The 18648-nt window shown below is 43.8% G+C and overlaps 1 protein-coding gene and 1 long non-coding RNA gene across 3 annotated transcripts in view; one reads left to right on the top strand and one right to left on the bottom strand.

Annotated features, from left to right (window-relative positions):
• Window positions 1-16954, bottom strand: part of LOC109320728 — a 25344-nt gene extending 8390 nt beyond the window's left edge. Inside the window, exons 1-3 of the long non-coding RNA XR_002103853.1 lie at window positions 16851-16954; window positions 1534-1538; window positions 29-33 (exon numbers count right to left, since the gene is read on the bottom strand). This is a non-coding gene — a long non-coding RNA (uncharacterized LOC109320728). The remainder of the gene's footprint in view (window positions 1-28; window positions 34-1533; window positions 1539-16850) is intronic.
• Window positions 1-18648, top strand: part of MDGA2 (MAM domain containing glycosylphosphatidylinositol anchor 2) — a 665957-nt gene that overhangs the window by 476624 nt on the left and 170685 nt on the right. The window lies entirely within an intron of this gene.

Genomic DNA, 18648 nt, shown 5'->3' with positions numbered 1-18648 from the left:
TTATTTTCCTTTTTTTTTTTTTCATTACAAACACTTTGTCCTACCTTCAAAATCCTTCTACCACTGCCGGCATCATTTAGGACCATTCTATCCAGTATTTTTTTTTTAGTGGAAAAGGCATATGCAGGGACTAAAACCCGGGGAAGGTCCTCAGCCCCAAACCGTAGACCTCCTTTCTTTCCTCCACCTCTAGAGCAAGGTGCTTAAGTTGCAGGCACAAGGTTGCTCAGCTGCACCACTCCTAAATATGTCTTTTCTTCACTGTTTAAAGAGCCAACATGTGGACACAGAGAAGTACGTGAAAACAAGGTGTTCATAGTCAGCGTGGTAGGTAGCGGCTTCCATCAATTAGCAGCTTGTCTAGTTTATCGTAGCCATCAGACCGCACACATGCAAAGTTTCTTAGCATTTTACAAAGACTCTTTAACTCTTCTCTTTGCAAAAAGGTCCATTGAAAACTGCTTGGAAAGCTAGATTCGTATAGAACCGCTGACTTGATTACCTCTATGAGATGTTAATTCTTTGTGACTTAGACTGGAATTGAATATATCCCTTTTTCAGAGGGGGCATGCTTGCTTAGGCATTTTTCTGGTAGCGGCGCTGATACCACACTGATCAGCCATCAGTAGTAGCTTGAAAAAACCTGAATATGATGTCAGGAAAACTTGTTTCCAAAGACTCCCAGACTTGATGGGTGACTATAGTGTTGCTAGAAGAGCTACAAGATCTTTACTTTTCATGAAGGATTTAAATAATCCTCAGGAGATGACCTTTCCGACAAAGTGTAATTTAAAAGAGGATGACTTCCTTCTTATTATACAGTACCATGAGGTTTCTATTGAAGCATGTGACATTTTCAAGGAACCTTAAATAGAAATATGGAAGTGTGGAGCAGGAAGTACTTTAATAATCAAAAAATGTGTGCGATTCCGTGACCTAGATAAGGCAAGTTAAATATATTGACATTGCTTCCTTTGCCAGATGGTGACCAGAAAAATAATTTAGTGAAAAGATTGATTCAGTGCAAGTATTGATGGAGGCAGTTTCAAAGCCTTTCTTTGGTTACACAGTATTTGGAATTGATTTTTTTTCTTCACGGGGCCCAGCCTACGGGAAATGAAAACCGATCCAAGGAGCTTTGACCAGCATGGCATAGCTGCTTGATGACAATACATTAATTCTTGTGTTGTGCGTATCTGCGAAGTTTGTTTCTTAAAGCTCACGTTTCAGAATGGGGTGTTCTGGGAAGGACTCTCCTTCAGAGCTAGCCTTGCATTTGGTGATGGGCCCAACGCTACAGCTGCTTCAGTAATTGTGTAGCTTAATTCATGTGTAGTCCAGAAATTTCCTCATATGCTAAGTGTGCTCAGGATCCATATTTTAGTTACTTTAAGAATTTACCTTAAAATAAGTGTATGAAAGGCTGGATGTGGAGTGCACGTCAAGAAAGAAGACCGTGCCACACTGCCATGGGCTTCTCTTCCACAGCTGTATTAGCAGGATTTATGCCAGTTTATCATCACTTTGGACCACAATCTCTGCAGAGTTAGATGTTAAGTTTTCTAAGCGGGATAAAAGCATGGAGATGGAGATATCGATATAGATATCAGTATCAATACAATGGATGCAAGATCCTCTGCTGAATTTTCTGTAAGGTCTGTACCTAATTCACACGCTGAAAATGTCATCATGGGCTGCGAAGGAAGATCAGGAAGCTTTTTGATGCTGACAAAATGAGAAAATTGATTTTGTACTTCTTTTCATAGTTGATAGCTGTATCGCTGGACTAGAAGGCCAATACACTGGGACTGCACCTGAGCAAATGTGTTCCTTAGTACCTCATTTTAGATTCAAAATGCAGGAACCTGGTGTGTTGACTAGCAGTATAATATTATAATGGACTAGTCCCCTCCCGTTTGCAATACCCTCCAGAAACGCCAAGACCTGCATATTATTTTCATTAACATTAAAGGCATGTCTGAGCCAGTAGTATCGTGGCCATGAAACTAAATAAGTGGCTCATGAGATACGCAGCTCAGCTCACAGAAATATGAACTGCCGCCCATCCTCCTGTGCACTCTCCTTAAGTGCCTTCCAGCCCACTGAGTTCTCCCATTTACTGTTCTCTGAAACCATTGTATACAATAAAAAAAAAAAATTGTTAAATCAAATATCTTGGCCTTTGTGATCCCGTATTGTTGGCTAAATTTGCATGCAAAATAAGTAGGTTTTTTTTTTTCTTTTACGTTTGCTTTTATACTTGCTAGCTTTCAGTTTCACTCAAGTGCTCCATTGCTCTTGTATTATATGAGATAGGGAATTTAATAGCCTCCAATTTACCTCCTCTAGACTGTATTGGAAGGCTTTCCAAGCCCCTAAACATTTCAGCACTCACAGAATCAGAAAAATAGGGCTTGAAAGGATCTCAGGGGCTCAGTCATCTGTTCCAATCTCTTGCCACAGCAGGACCATTCGTGTCTAAACCATCATAGGCAAATGTTTATCTAACCTGGGCTGGAAAACTTCCAACGACGGGCTTGTTATATAACGTCTTCTAGTACGTCATCGCTTCCACTGTGAGAAAGTTCTTCCTAATATCCAACCTAAATTTCCCTTGTTGCAGTTTAAGCTCTTTAATTCTTCCCCTGTGGACACAGAAAGCACTTAGTCACCATCCTCTTCTCTTTCCCCAAATCCCAGGTCTTCCCTTTCTTCAGAAACCCTGGTTTCTAATACTCTAGTCATTTGTTGCTCTTCTTTGGTTTGCTTCCATTTTGCCCATTTCATTCGTGAAGCGCAGTGCCCAAAACAGGATGTGGTACTCCAAACGAGTCCTCACTAATGATGAGTATGGTGGAAGAATCATTTCTGGTGACTGGCATGGGATTCTGCTTTAAAACATCCCTTTGTGCTATGACCCTTATTATTATTATTATTACTATTATTATCATTATTTATTTATTTGCAAGAAGAGCACACTGTTGACTCATTCAGGGTGCAGTTCACCGTACCTCCCTGATTCTCTTGTGTTATCCTGGACTATCTCTAGTTCAGGATAGCCAGGCATCCCCTCCCCCCCCCAACCCCATTTGTATTTGGGCATGTGATCATTCCTTCTTGAATGCAGTACTTTTCATACCAAATGTCATCCTAGTTGAGACCCAGTTTACTAAGATCATTTTAATACTTATTCTGTCCTCAAAACTGTCTGCAACCTACATGGCTTGAGGGCACTTGCCAGTTTACTAAATATGTACCTTACCCCTTCCTCCAAGTCATGAATGAAGATATTAAACAGTACTAGATGCAAGCAGACTGTCTGCAACCTTACTTGACACCACCAGTTTGACACTGAGCTATTGCTGACTGTACTTTGAGCACTGTTAGCCAACCGGATCTGCACCTGCCTTATAACAACTTCATTCAGATAACATTTCCTTAGTTTACTTCATGGGAGACACTGTCAAACATCTTGCTGAGGCCTAAAGTACATCGCACCTTCCCCCATTCACAAAATCCATCACCTTGTCATAGAGAAACCAGGTTGGTTAAGCATGACTTGCTCTTGTCAAATCCATGTTGGCTGTTCCTGATCACCTTGCTGTCTTCTAGATGCTTCTGAATCAATGGTTTGTATCTTTGCACAGCCTCTGTTTTCATTGCATCATCGTCGTGGGTATTATTTTCCATTCAGTTATGGAGCCTACCAGTCCGTCTGCATCTTTTCACCATTGCTACCCACCAGTTTTAGGGTACATCTGATCAGGATGTCCATATAATGTAACTGTTCCATCCACCATTCATATAAATAGACTATGCTTGTAGGTGCTTGTATGGCATGTGACTTCGATGAAGGTTGCATGTGTTCATTCAAGGACAAACTATGGCCTGTTGCACGTGCTGCTGTTATGTCCATTCATGGAAGTAGCAAATTAATACTTGATGTGAATGTCTAAGACCTTTGCACATGTAAAAGACCTGCGCTTCAGTAACTGAGCATTTTCTGCAGTCCTTGGCATGAGTAGCTCTTAGAGGACATATCTCAGGGATACCCTGAGGTTCAATATAGGCTGCTTTTAGTCCCTCTGATACACACATTATTTAACCTATTAAGGATGTGCCTTTAGAGATCTAGGAACAGAATGACTGTTAAGCACTGACATAGCATATCACATAGATTAGTGAAGATTAGACGAAAGACTATTATTTGTATTCCCCACCTAACGAGGTGTATTATGCTGCCATTTTAAGATACAGTATTTAAAGACAGGCTGAATCATAAGTTTAAAGCAAGGGGATTGAATTTGATGTGATTAAAGATGCAAGAAGTCTGTGAAGGGATTTGGGGAGGGGAAGTGATTTGGTTTGAGCAGCAGGGAGGAGGAGGAGGATTTTAGCAGCAGCAATTTGGGTAGAGCTGGATACCGAAACGTTGGATGAAAGAAGTCCACTATGAAAAAGCTATGGAAGGTCATCTCTGGCCAGAGCTGTTTTTAGGTTTTATTTTGAGGGGGTTTGAGAGGAGAATAGGCTTGTGGCAGTGGCTGGAATCCGTTACGGAGAGAACAAAGGAAAGAGATGCAAGGGGGAATATTTCTACCGCACTGGAGCTTGCAGCAAGCTTCCTGGCGCTTTCTGTCCCTTGGGTGGCTGTTTTATTATTTTCCTTTTTGTAACCTGCTCATGAACTTTTAAAACCAACAGGCAGCTTTATGAACCTCAGTCACTGGTGGGTAGCAGTTTGGCAAGCAATAAGCTGGTGCAACTTGCAGACCTACACAGCATAATGTTATTATATGATTACAAGATGCGTCAGGGTAGCATTTCCCCTTTGTATTATTGCATTCCCTCGCAACGCCGTGTCTTTTATGAATCCATAAAACATTTTGAGACCTGGCACAGGGCTGGCAAATGCTGAATGTAACTTGGAATGAGATCTGTGTTGAAGGTGGGCAATGTGTGTGTGTGTGTGTGTGTGTGTGTGTATTAACCTGCCAGCTTACAATTGCTTCAGTAGATGCAGATGCAGACTGTTATTCTTCAAAAAGTATGAAAGTTGCAGTGCCTTGTCTATCTGAATGTAGGCTTAGCCAAAAGTGTTTCAAGGTCCTATCAAGGGGAATAAAAACTATACTGTTTCAGTGCTTTATCGTGCAAGAGGCATATGACCTGTTTGTGCAACAAAAGGGAAGAGGGAAAGGCCTTGCCAGCGTCCTAAAGGCAGGATGAAGCAGTTCTTGAAAATAAGCGTTTAAAGACAAATTGACATGAGAGAATCTATGTAGCAGCTCTGGTTACGGTGCATTGATTTGAATATGCAAATTACCTCTAATAAATTCAGCATAGCATCCTCAGTGGCTCCTTGGCACCAGGCTCCTGACTACAAGATAAAACAAAACAAACCCCCAATCGAATCTGTCCCAAATACCTTGCAGTCTAAGCCAGAGTCAAGAGGACAGATGGGCAAGAGATCATAGAAATCATAGAAAATTAGGGATGGAAGGGACCTCAGGTCGCATCCAGTTCAGCCCTCTGCTCAAAGCAGGACCTGTCCCAACTAGATCATCCCAGCCAAGGCTTTGTCTAGCCGAGTCGTCAAAACCTCCAAGGGCGGAGAGTTCACCACCTCTCTGGGGAGCCTGTTGCAGTGCTTCCCCACCCTCCTCATAAAAGTTTTTCCTAATATCCAACATCAACTCCCCTTGCAGGAACTTGAGCCCATTGCTCCTTGACCTGTCACCTGCCCCCACTGAGCACAGCCCAGCTCCATCCCCTTTGCAGCCCCCGGCAGGGAGTTGGAGGCTGCTATTCAATCCCCACCTCAGATATACCAGGAGACAATGAGGCAGCATTGGCCAGTGTGCTAGGCAGCAACCTGAGCACTCAGGGTGTTTTGGCTTTGCTTTCCTTTACTAGCCATGTTGCTGTGCACTTATTATTTAGGGAGGGAAGTACCTTGCACTTGGGAAGAAGGCTGTGGAGGAGAGGAAAGGAGGGGGCTGCTTAACCATGGGCCTTGTTCCTATGGGAGTTTACGGTTTAGACTCATCTTGCAGAGGCGTTATCCTTGTGGAGTATGCTGTTGTGCCATTCGAGGTCCTTTATGGGCTCTTTCCACCTGGCCTATTATCTCCTATCCACTGTGGAGATGCAGCTCCATCTCCCGTCTGGTCCACATAGACATCCTCCACTGCCTGTTTGTCCTCAACAGCCATCCTCAACCACATATCCCAACAGGCCCCTGCCTGCTTTCTGTCATTCTGCCCTAGTGCTTGGGGTGGCAACACCTCTAAACCCCCCCTCTCATGACTGCCCTGCTATGATGGTTGCAACCCACTTGACGGTGGTTAGGATGCTGGTGTTTCCTACCCTCACCTGTCCAACTGCTCTGTATGGACTCGCTGTTTCCTTATTATGCCCCTCTGCTTTCTCTCGTCATAAAGCTCTTGGCACAATGGAGCAGTTCAGTGCTGTGGCAATAATAATAATCATAATCATAACAGCCAGCAATCAGGAAAAGAATGGCACTGTTCAGAAGCACCTTGAGTTAAGCTTGATACCCAGTTAATTTGTCTTAGTTTTCATGCATTTCATGACACAGACACATAGGTAAGAAACTGTGGGCTTAAATCTCCGTAGTTCCACCCTGATGCAGCTATTTCCTTTAGGAAGAACTGTGCAGAGATTTCCTCCATATCAGAATAATTACATTCGACATCCCTTAGCAATCATACTGCAGATCTATAAATAATAGCATAAAGACCACGCAAGCTAAAGTAGCATACCACCAACTTTTTCATTCCTTAGTTGCATCTGGAGGGAAATAGTTTAGAATGAAATGGTTTGTTGGTGTATTCTGCAGTGCTTTCTTGCTATGCAAATGCTGTATTTTTTCAAAGCATAGCGTGCAGAACCATAACTCATAAACCACTGGTAGCAGAGTAAATTATTCTGAAAGAACATAAATTATGCAGCTTTCATAGATCTTTAAAACAGTCAGTCATTATCTAAAATCATATTCTAGCTAGAGCTAGTTAAATAAAACAAACAGTGGTTTGTGGACATATTGGCAAATAAATGTATTAATTTTTCTCCTACGTTATTTGTTGCTTGTGTATTCATTAGTGTGCTCATGAATTACGGAAGTTTCACATATTTTATGGCAAAGAATTAATCTTGCAAAAATGTAGATGTGCACTGCGATGCTTTCTGCTTGTCCAATGTTTTTTGCAAAGTTTATCATACTGTCATGGATTACGAAACAGGGTAGTGCAACCCACAGGGTACCACAGTGCCTCAAACTCTGACATGTGTACCCACAAATTCTTTAGCAAGTTCTTAAGATTTGTGACTGTGTTCTGTGGATTAGAACCAGACTGTAAGTGGTTCCCAAACAGGAAAAGAGTTGTAATTATTATAACAAATATTCACAGTGATCAACTCAGAGCATCATCAGGTTGGAAGGACCTTGGGGGTCATCTAGCCCAACCCCTTGCATTAGGTGCAGGATTTACTATTCTGAAACCATCCTAGGCAGAGGCCTACTCAGCCAGCTTGAACTAGCTGTATTCATCCTGCTTGTGGATCTAGTCTGAAGCTGAAGTCCAAGGTCTGCCTGACTTGAGCAACACCTCATGCTAAGCATGGTTAAGGCATAGTTTGTACAACATGAGCTGCACAAATATTGATCAGCTCAGTGCTAGCTTGCAGTCACACCTTCAATTTGAGCAACACATCAGTGTGCAGGGGCTGCACCTTAATGGAAAAGGAGCTGGGTTATATGGATCAGAGATAATCCTACCCTGGAGTGACGTAACTTTGAGCCACGTAGTGAGTGGTTTAAGCCACTTAAAGGTCTTAATCTAAAGCCAATCCAGAGGTTAAGAGCTTCAGGATCTCCCCGAAAATTAAAGTGTAACAAGGCCTTAGATTCTATCATACATAGGGAATTGACTCTCACTAATGACTTCTCACTTCTTTCATGAAGCAATGATATAACATAGCAGTTTTCTCCTCCCACAAACCACAGATGCAACCTAGGCTTCTTACTTTTGATCCCTAATACAATGCAAAGAACAGTTTCATGTTCCCTTACCTTCCTGTTTTTTTTTTTTTCATCACATCCCACTGGAGTTTGGAATGTCTTTTTTTTTCAAATGCCTTCTGCATTAAATGTACATACATTGCCTCCTTGCCCGTCCAGTAGCTCTGAGTGTGAAGCCCAATTCTAAGCATGAGGTGTTAGGCAGGTCAGTTCCCTTGCACAGTGGGGTCCTGTTCCATCACTGGGACTTCTGGCACATGTTACATTTTAGATGCAATTTAACTAGTTAATTGCATTTTTAATAGTAAGCCAGCCACATATTCAAGCAATTCATAGTGCAATAAAATAGGAAATAAGCCAGGAAATGATCCCACAAAATATGTGTAATAATTTTGTAGTTGCTTCCCATTACACCTTCTCTTGAATGTATGGCAGGTCCCTGTCATGCAGCCTGACATCAGCTATATGGCGGGGTCATGAGACCAACCCTGAGTGCAGTTTGGATACTGGGACCCATTGTTAACAATTTGCAAATTGGATAGAAAGGGTGAAAATAATTTAAAACAGACCCATGGGTCATTTCAATCTTTGTGAGAAGTGTATTGATCAATTGACAATGCTGAATTGCTGCAAAACGAGTGCTGAGGATAAGCATAATCTTATGGGACAGGTCTCGACTGCTGCAAAGCCAAGCTGGCCAGTCTCAGCCTCCACAGTAGGGGGTTCGTCCAGACAGTCCTGCAGGCAGGCGGAAGGTCATCATCTTAATATTCGAATAAATTCTAGTAAACATGATCTCAATAGTCTAATAATCAATTATGCATTAGAATTGACTAGTTGAATTTATATTGATTTACACTGATCTGATTTGATTTACATTGAACCTCAATTGGCTTTATTTAAACGTGTTTCACTGAAACTTCCAGACCCAGATTAAACTTCATTTCTTATAGGCCAGGAAAGTGCCAGTTAGTTAAAACTAGTATCTTTGAGTAAGGAACAGGGCAATAGAAAGGGCTTCTTAGTTCTTTTCTTCCCATGGTAGATTGCTGTTCTTGCCCTGGCTCTGCCTCGTTCTTACTGATTGGGTTCAATTAGACAGATGGAGCATTTTCTCCGTTCTGCTGACCAGGCCAGCCACAGCATTTGCAAATGCTCGCATTGTGGTACATCGTTCAAGGACATACTTAGCCATAGGCCCTTTGAAAATGGCTAAGTCTGGCAGCAAAATACCTGTGGCTCTGTCACATAGACCTATGTACAGCCTACACCACAATCAGCTGATTGCCAGTCTCAGCCCTGGGAGTATACCCAAGTGACTTGAACCGGCTCCAGTGAGGTCCTGGCATTGAGACCAACAATCAACTGATTGTGGTGTAGGCCATACATAGACCTGGGTGATGTGAACTGGTCCCAAGCCCCACACTGGTTGACCGGGCACTTGGCTTTCTACTTGCAGGGAAAGGGAAGCCCCAGATCACAATGCATGTGTGTTGTGGCAGGAGGTGTGACTGTTCAGATCAGGAAATGGATGCCATCATGCCATTAAGTAAATGTGTGCCAGGGGCCTGAGTCCCTTACAGTATAGTAATAATATAGTAATAACCAGGCTATCTGACTGTGTGGGGCAAAGGGGTAAGAGTGCCAGGCAGCAGAGTCTACAGATAGTTGAACAGTGGCGATCACAGCAGACCTGTTGCAAAATGCACTGCATTCGGCTATTCCCCGTGCACCCGGCAGGCTTCAAACATCCGGTCCCGTGCTGCTCGGCTTCAGAAGTGTGGGCTTGTCTGTCGCCTCATCCCGGAAGTTGTCTATCCCGGATATGTCCTTGGGGTAGTCCCCGCCCCTATCTCGCCTGCCACAACTTTGCTCGTAATTTTCAGTGGTCCCAGGGTTCCCCTTTTGCCCTTTGGGGTCTGTACCATGCCATTACCCTGCGACACCCCACAAAAGTGCAGGATGCAATGCTGGGGCCCTAAAGGCACAACCTATTGTACCCTAGGTGAAAATTCACCCCATCTCACATAAAACCTGGTTGATCTGCCTTTCTTTAGGAGGCAGATCAGCCTCGAGGAAGACACCCCAGGACAGTATGAGACAGTAATTCCAACACACAGTCTGCTCTTGTTCTCGTTGTTATGGCAGGGTCCTTCTCCTTGCTGCCTTTTTGTGACTTAGTTTTAAGGCTAAGGGGACAGTATGTTGCAGAAGTATATATGTTAACAATTGTCCAGGGTGCAGCAATAGGATTGTACTTCGGCATTTAAATCCACTTAGGTCCCCCAGAGTTCAACTGGGATCTGTCCCTAAGCATTTTCCCCAAGTAAAGATGAGTCAGGAATTGAGAGAGAAGGTTTATTGCTTGATCTGAATAAATACGCTAGTGATAGATGCATGCTGGCTTGTTCTACAGAAAGCCTTTTGCTGGGATGAAGAACTTTCCCAATAAATGGCTATCTTTTTTCACTTATGTGCTGTAGTAATTGGCACCCTGTAACTGCCTAAGACAGACTCACTGATCACCTTTAAATGAATGGCAAACTTGACAGAATAGCATACATCTGATCCATTTTACAGCAGTAAAATGAACTCCCTACTCTTCCGGGATGACTTGAACAATTTGCTTTGCTTCCATAAGTACAGGAAGGTTTTTTTGTTAAAAGGCTTAGGCTAGTTAAGATGTCAGTTAAAGTATTGTCTGCATCTGAGTAAATTTGCTGTTTGACCGCAATAAAAGTTAAATTTAGCAAGAGTCTGTCTTCATTAGGAGAAAAAGCTAAAATTTTAAAATCACGTTATACTGTTATGCTCTGTACTACGTGAGCTGTGGTGACTGGGATTAAAACAGCCTCTCTCTTTAGTCCTCTCCAGCATTTTAAAGGATCTCATTAGTGAGAAAAGTTCTCATCCATGGGATTTCCAGTGAAACAGCATTTCAAGCTGGATCCTGAGACTGGATTACTGCTCTCTGAGCTCTGCCCCTGCCCATCTCTCAGTAGAGCTGTGCATGCAGTTCAGGGGGAGATATTATTGGACTGGGCTGCAGAGGTTGGTGCTTTACATTGCTTTCCAGAGAACTAGCAAACCAAGAACTCATTGCACTGTGTATAAACTTCTGTATTCATTTAGTAAAGAAATGCAGCAGTTTGAATACTGAGGCAGTAGGCATTTTTTCCCCTTAAGCAACATCAATGTTCATGCCAGTTCGGTCAGTGCAAAGACTTAAAGGAAATTATTATTGTTGGGCAGAAGGCAGGGTGGAGATGCACCTGACAGACTAACTGAATTGGAGATGCATAAGCTTTCATGAACCAGAGTTCATTTCATCAGATGCTGTGAAAGGACATGCACAGAACAGGCTATCAAATAAAAGAAGTGATCTGATAGTGGGGCATCGTCTGCATTGGATGGATGGCTTTTCTCGAGCAACAGGCTACCTAACTCCTATTCTCACCACAGCACTAGGCCTGCAGTGGACCACAGTGCAGCATCTCCACCTCCTCACCTCCAAGGATGTAAAATGCATCATCTCAAGAGCCTGGAGAGGCATCACCAGCGATGCCTGTGGAAAATCCTCCATGTCAAATGGGAAGATCGTCGCACAAATGCCAGCATCCTTGCTGAAGCCACTGTTACCAACATTGAGTCAGTGATCCTCAAGCACCAAGCTTCAATGCTGGATGGGGCACTGTGTGCAAATGCCTGGCTCTTGACTCCCAAAACAAGTGGTCTGCTCTCATCTTAGCAATGGCCTGAGATCTCATGGTGGCCAGAGTTAATGCTACAAGGATTCATTGAATGCAGACCTCAAGAAAAGAGATGCCAACATAAAGACTTGGGAAGAGCTTGCCAACAAGCTCCAATGGTGATACAACCTCAATCAAGCAGCAGCTTGTTTCAAGGTAAAACATCTTGCCCTTGCAGCAGAAACAAGGAAGGAAAAAGAGTGCTCCCATCTGATCAAGGGGAGTGATTCTTCCCCTGTATTCAGCACTGATGAGGACATATCTGGAGTCCAGTGTCCAGTTTTGGGACCCTCACTACAGAAAGGATGTGGACACATTGGAGAGAGACCAGGAGCAGGCAACAAAAATGGTTCAGAGGCTGAGGGACATGACTTACAAGAGAAGACTGAGGGAATTGGGCTTATTTGGTCTATAGAGGAGGAGACTGAGAGGAAACTTAATACCCAACAGGAGCGGGGGTAGGTACAAAGAGGATGGAGCTGGGCTGTTCTCAGTGGGGGCAGGTGACAGGACAAGGAGCAATGACTCCAGTTGCAGCAAGGGAGGTTGAGGTTGAATATTAGGAAAAACTTTCTCACTAGGAAGGTAATAAAATACTGGAGTAGGTTACCCAGGGAGGTGGTAGAGTCTCCATCCTTGGGGGTTTTCAAAGCCCGGTTAGACAAAGCCTCCCCTGGGATGATGTAGTTGGGGCTGGTCCTGCTTTAAGCAGAGGGTTGGACTAGATGTGACCTCCGGAGGTCCCTTGCGACCTTCATTGTCTGTAAGTGTATGAATTCTGTCTCTAGTCACCCCTGGGTGCTGCAATTGCCCTGTTTGAGAATCACTTGTCTATAAAATGCACCTCTACCCTGTCTCCTGCCAGACTTCAGGCTAAGTCCAGGCTCTCTCTCATTATTGTTGATGTTGGAGTTGTTGTAGCTGGTGACCACAAGTGCCTGATGCTAGGTACTGTATAAACACAACATAATGATGGCCCCTGCCTCAAGGGCCTCGCCTTCCCAGACCAGGACGAGAGAGAGCAGGTGAAAGCAGACAGAAAAATCTGGGGAGCACATAGACAAATGAGGCATGAATTCATTGGAAATATAAGTAGGGAAATATTAATAGACCACCCTTCCAAGTTTAATGGCAAATAGTTCTCTGAATTGCACATAAATTGCATTAGCAATCTAATAAATTGTTGACAGGAGTTGAGATAATTATTTTGAAATATCAATATGATTCTGTTGTTATATGAAAAAATATTTCGTTTTTGATCATTTCATAGAATAATATATCTTTTTGGAGTTTTTTCCACAAATGATGTTGTTCTGCAAAAAGCAAACAACCCTCCCCCCTTTAAATCAGCTCAAAACAGGGCAAGAACAAGATGGCTTGAAGTTGTATCTCAGGGACTAGGTGGGGTAAAAAATCAGAGTGCCTTTGGGGTCATGCACAGGCATAAATGGGTTTTTCTCCATTGAAGTTAATGAAATGTGCCAGGTTAAGCTAACTTTGGATGTAGCCCAGTGTGTTAAAAAGCTTCCTACTTAAAAAGTAATCTGTCAGCGTTTAGAGATTTATACAAACTGTTGGGAATATTTAATCCATAGTAGTAGGCTTGTTTATTTTTATTTCCCACTAGTGTGTTTTTCAGATGCAAGTGATGTAATTTGTAATATATGATTAATACTGCAAATGCAGGTTTTCAGGTTCAGTGGTATAGAAAAAATCCTGCCAGCCCTAATTATCTCTGGTTATCAAAGACGTGATTCAGAAAGACATTTAATTCAGCGCCATTTTAAAAAGGTAAAATACCTTGTCTAAAACATCTTCAGTCAGCAACCATTTTTATAGTTGGAGGTTTTTGAGAGACTCTCTCTTTGCCAAAGGTGAAAACAGTAAATTGTTTTGGATTGAAAGTGGGGGAAATGCGCTCAAAAAGCTCCTCCAGCGTCACAAACCCAGAGTAAATTTCCATTCAGAGAGTCACCACAAGCCATTATTTACCATTTAGAAATGTAAAGCTTCAGCCCAGTTTTTTATATTATTTGTTTCTAAAATACATGTGTGCCTCACGTACCTTCATGTTACAGAGGTGCATACATGTGTTGTATAGGCATATGATTTTTTTTAACAGAAAGGAAATTATAAGTGAGCTTGAGATGATGCCCAGCTATTTGGCTTCTGCTGAAAAGTTATTGGCACTGTTTTGACCATGAACATGAATTCATAGACTCTGAAGTTAGAAAGTGCCACTACATCATCTAGTTTGACCTTCTTTATATCATTGGCCACTACACAGCATCCAGCTGCTGCTGCGTTGCGCCCGATAACTTGTGTATCACTAAAGAACAGCTCCCAGAAGAATATCAAGCCTTGACTTTGTTGTAATCAGATTACCTTTCAAGTCTCTCATCATAACGCATTTGCTCCACGCTTTTCATTATTATTGTGGCTCTTTTCCACACACTCGCCAATAGTCCAGCATCTTTTTGAGTGCCACATTTATTGTCTCATATTCCCATGAGCTTCCTTAAGTCAAAATACAAGAAGGAGGTCTAGTCCTGGGATTGGAAGGCACCTCAACAGTCGTCGTCACTTTATTGTGTCTTTATGCCACATTTGACCATTTTGTTACACATGCTTGCGCTCTTATATTGTACTTTGTGGGGACTTTCATGTGGCTTTGAGCAGTGTGCATTGCAGCAGGTGTTGGGTAGCCTGAGGCTCTGTGCTGCAGTCAGAGGTGTTATAGACCCAATGCAATAGCCCCACTTCTTCATTAGTTCCTTGGAGCGTCTGACTCCAGTACATAGGAGATGGAGACGTGGCCACCTTTGCCATCACTTGTCAGCCCCTGGTGGTAAGGACTCGGCTGCAGGGATGTCCATTTTCCCACTTGCAGGTATTTTCTTTAGCCTCTCGTTCCACATCTGTAGTTGCATCTCTTTGGGTGTGGCATTGAGGGGTTGGGAGCTAGTGAGGACGCTCCTGTGTGACTTCAGATGTTTGTGTGCTGCAGGATGGTCGTACAGCGGGTGTCTCACACCTTCACTTTGTCTCGATCGTTCTATCCTGCTACAAAAACAGTCATTTATTTCAAATGCAGGATGCTTTGTTCCCATCCCAGACATATGCTTTACCCAGTTTCTGGAAAACCCAGTTTCACAGCTTTCCTCAGCAATATTAAATAGTACAGAAATAAATAGGATCCTGGGCCTTTCTTCTGCACTCATCTTGGGGGTGGTTCCCACCAGATACCTCTCTTTGCCTCTCCCTAGTTGAGACCAATTTCTTTCTCTATGGCTGGACACATGGGGATCAGGGCATGAAGTCAAATCACCCAGCTGAAGCAATGGGAAGTGTTGTTCATAAGGGAGTGCATCACTTCCTACAGCTCAGGGGAAATACAGACCTTGCATGCACTTTCCCTAAGGAGTTGTGGTGTTTCCTGCTTCAGCCACAGTAGATGTGCCTCATGCACCTCCTGAAACCAGATAGACATTTCCCTGAGTATGTACGTAGCTGAAAGAAGATAAAGGCAGCCATTCTCTATGCATCCAGCCAGGCCTGGATCAATCCAGCCCTTTTTTTTTGTTTTGTTTTTCTCAGGGGCTCAGTCCTTGGGGAAGCACAGCTGAGGCTGGCTGGCAGGAAGGGATGTGATGGCAGACATGCCATCTGTTCCCAGCCACTTTCTTCAGCGCTTCCCTTGCCATGAGGGTATTTTGTCTGTGCAGTTTACTTTAGCAGAGCTGCATTGAGAGCTGTTCCCCACTCTCTCCTTGGCATTTATAGCGATGCCTAAAAGGCAGGGATGGCCCTGATGAAGGCAGGGGGACACTTTCAACTCCCTTCTCCCAGGCCAGCTGCTCCTTCTTGTAGGCAGCTGGGTTGCAGCATTGGCTGCTTTGCTTGTGAGGCTAAATGAGAAGCGAGGAAACTTCAGTGCAGTTTTATGTCAATTTGTTGTTATAAATATAAGTTGACGTTTATAAAAATAAAAACAAGTCCAGAGCAGCCCAGAGACCCTATGGAAAACTGTTGAAGGCTAAGGAGGGGTAGGGCCAACCAGTAGTGAGGGCTGAAAGAGTCAAGCAAGTATTTCCTTCCTCTGAAGTCGATGAAGAGCTGCACCATGATCGCTAGCTTAGGTAGCAGCATTCTGTGTGGCAGTGCAGGGCTCAGTGGGACAGCACATGCCTGAGGAATTGTTGTAGCAGGTTATTGTAAAATTTGGTATGGCAGGATTTTTGGTGACCTGTGTCCAGCAGGATGTTTAGAGCAGCATATCATTATGGTCCTCACCTGCTTTAGTACTGTGGAATCTGTGCTCTGATTTGTGGGCTCATACAAGTGCCCAAGGCAAAACCCAGTAGCCGGTGCTGCTGACACAAGCATTTTAATCATTTTTCATGACATGATTTTGGTACACAGCTATAAACTAGCCAAAGTCTCTCACCTACTAACCACCTCAATTTACATTTTAACTGACTGGCTTTCTTGCATATGTACGGGCCTCTGGTTGCTCTACCACCCCATCCAGGAAGAGCATAAATCATCTGCAGACCCTTCCTCAACCTGATGAAGGGTGCTTGTGCCTACAAGCTGGCTAACAAGATTTTTTCCAACTATTTGAGTTGGTCTTGTGGTGGGCCAGCAGGGGGCACTCCTGAGCCCGCCTCACTACATGCATCCACCTACCAAGCTCCGAGTGCTTCCCTGGGGGCACCTCTCTTCTGGCTGACCCCCTTCCTAGAGCACACCCACAAGCCTGGGGTGACTACTGCCACCACCCAGGGGTCTGGACTGTCTGTGGCCCTGTGCCCCCTGGGCTACACAGGCCTTGTAGTCCTAGGGGGTGCTTGACCCACTGCAAGAACTTGGGGTGCTTCCTTTAGCCTGAAGCACAAAAAAAACAGCCTCCCTTAGTCAGCCAAACCAAGGGGGCACAAAGGCATGCCCTAACCCTTGCCCAGCGAGTCCACCACACTTGGTACAGTGGAGAACTTTATTGGTACATAGGGTTGACTTGGGGAACGGTACAAAATAGAGCTGTATCAAAGAATAACCTTAGAGCAAACAGTGTGGCTGGTTAGCCTTTGATCACACATCTGCATTACTGCAAGCTATGTATCTAGATAGGTTTCAAACAGTTTACTCACAGGTATCATCCAGAGGCTAATTGAGCTTTCCTCTGGAAGCCCACAATTCATGGTGTGTCCATGATTTCAAAGAAAGAGAGATCACCTTCTCTCTGCCTTCTCAGTTGCTCACATGTTTCTCAAAATGGCTCTCCTCCAGTTCATTTGGAGCCTAGAAGAGCCTCAGAGGTTGTGTGCTTAATTAATTCTTTGGAAGATGGCTCTCTTCCCGCATCCTGGGCAGTCTTAGTTTATACAGGCCTTTTGACATCACCGTTCCAGGTCCTTTCAGGGCAGATGTTGTTTAAGGCTAACCAACTAATTTAAAAAACATCACGTCAACTCAGAGATTGACATCTCTTGAGCTGCTACTGCTCTGCCATGGGGTCACTGCTAACACAATAGAGAGGTGGAGGTCCCCCCCCGGCTACCTGTAGGGTCTCACGTCCACAGTAGCAGGTTTCCCCTTCCTCAGGAAAGTTTCCAGCTTGGATCACAACTCAGGTTTACATGAAACAGGTGGGAGGAGGGCTGCCTGCAATGACCATGGCAACCAAATTGACACACAGGTGATTTTAAAAATGACAAGGAAAAACCTGATAGCAGAGTTTGGGAAGAGACTAAGATGGCACTTTGCTGCAGGTCTAATAAAGTATATTGAATGTACCCAAAGAACCTTGTCTGCCTATGTCCTTAGACCAACACGACTAACCTACAACCCTGGACAGGGCCGTCCCTGTGGGGGTGGTGAATTGGGACTACTGCCCCGGGCTTTGAGGGGCCCCACAGAGCCAGGTGGAGAGACCGCAGCTGTAGTTTAAGCTACCCACCCAGCGGGTTGGACAGCTCCTTCCTCGTTCTGGCTGCCTCCCTCCCCATCGCATCTGGTGTGCCGGGGCTTTCAGTCCCCAGAGTAAGTGTGCCGCGGACTGGGGATGGGAGCCCCAGGCCCCGCACCCTGCTGGGATTGTCTCTCCCCGGAACCAAAGTTTGCTTGACATTTTCAGGTGAATGCCATAGACCTAGAGGTGTAAACCCCGGCTCTCGTTTTGATAAATGTGTTCTGAGTTTGTAACTGCAAAACTACATACAGCTGAGTTTCTGTAATGTGGACTTTCGCTGTAAATGTTTTGATCAGCTGTGGCATTTTAATAATGTTACCTGGGAAAGGAAGTCTTCATGCTTCCCCTACACTCTGACTTGTGAGCAACTTTGCCAAGGAAGATAGCAGAGCAGCAAAATTACCCAAAATTATGTGAGCTTTAATGCAAGAGCCAGGATTTTGATACAGAGCAAACAGTAATGGAGAAAACCCCTGAAATATTATAAGTGATATTATTTATCTTATGGGTAATATATATTTAATGCTGCTATATACATTATTAATTGTATTTACATCTCAATATATGCTCCCATAAATGTGTAATTTTCATAACAGATGTGCATGTCTCTCGTCTCATATTCATTACGCACATGTGTTTGAATCATTCCATGATGTAAATTAACAGAGGCAGGCAAAACCAAAGACAGTGTTATGAACGTAACATGAAATGGCCTAAAGGAAAGCACGCAAAGTTTTGTTTCTGAGAAAGTCTGATGAAAGTTAAACAAACACTACAGAAGTTCCCAAAAATATTCTTCGGGGATAATACATCAAAGGCCCAAATGGAGACACAAAAATAAAAGAAACTGACTGCTTATCCCTGGCCTTCATTGCTAAGCAGCA

The sequence above is a fragment of the Crocodylus porosus genome, unplaced genomic scaffold (assembly GCF_001723895.1).
Source record: "Crocodylus porosus isolate Cpor-Errol unplaced genomic scaffold, CroPor_comp1, whole genome shotgun sequence".
Classification (NCBI taxonomy): Eukaryota; Metazoa; Chordata; order Crocodylia; family Crocodylidae; genus Crocodylus; species Crocodylus porosus.
This window is presented reverse-complemented; position numbering and strand designations above follow the sequence as displayed.